This window comes from Engraulis encrasicolus, chromosome 12, assembly GCF_034702125.1.
Source record: "Engraulis encrasicolus isolate BLACKSEA-1 chromosome 12, IST_EnEncr_1.0, whole genome shotgun sequence".
Classification (NCBI taxonomy): Eukaryota; Metazoa; Chordata; class Actinopteri; order Clupeiformes; family Engraulidae; genus Engraulis; species Engraulis encrasicolus.
The window spans coordinates 48,681,522-48,681,761 of NC_085868.1; positions in this window are offsets into that span (position 1 = coordinate 48,681,522).

The following is a 240-nucleotide window of genomic DNA, read 5'->3' on the forward strand; positions in this document are numbered from 1 at the left end:
AAATGTTGACAGAAAGAATTCAGAAAGTCCCTAAGTCCTGTTACAGGTTAACTCGTGAAGACATGGACTCTGTTATAAAGTAGCTGTTCCCAGAATGGCTAAATTGCTGTAAAACATGCTCTGTGTAATCTCATGTGTAGTGTTATGGTAGTAAAGCCTTTTCATTGAGTATTACAGTGTTCCCCTGGTGGAATGGCGTGTATTATAAGGCTACCGAACTCATAGGAAACACTTTCTATA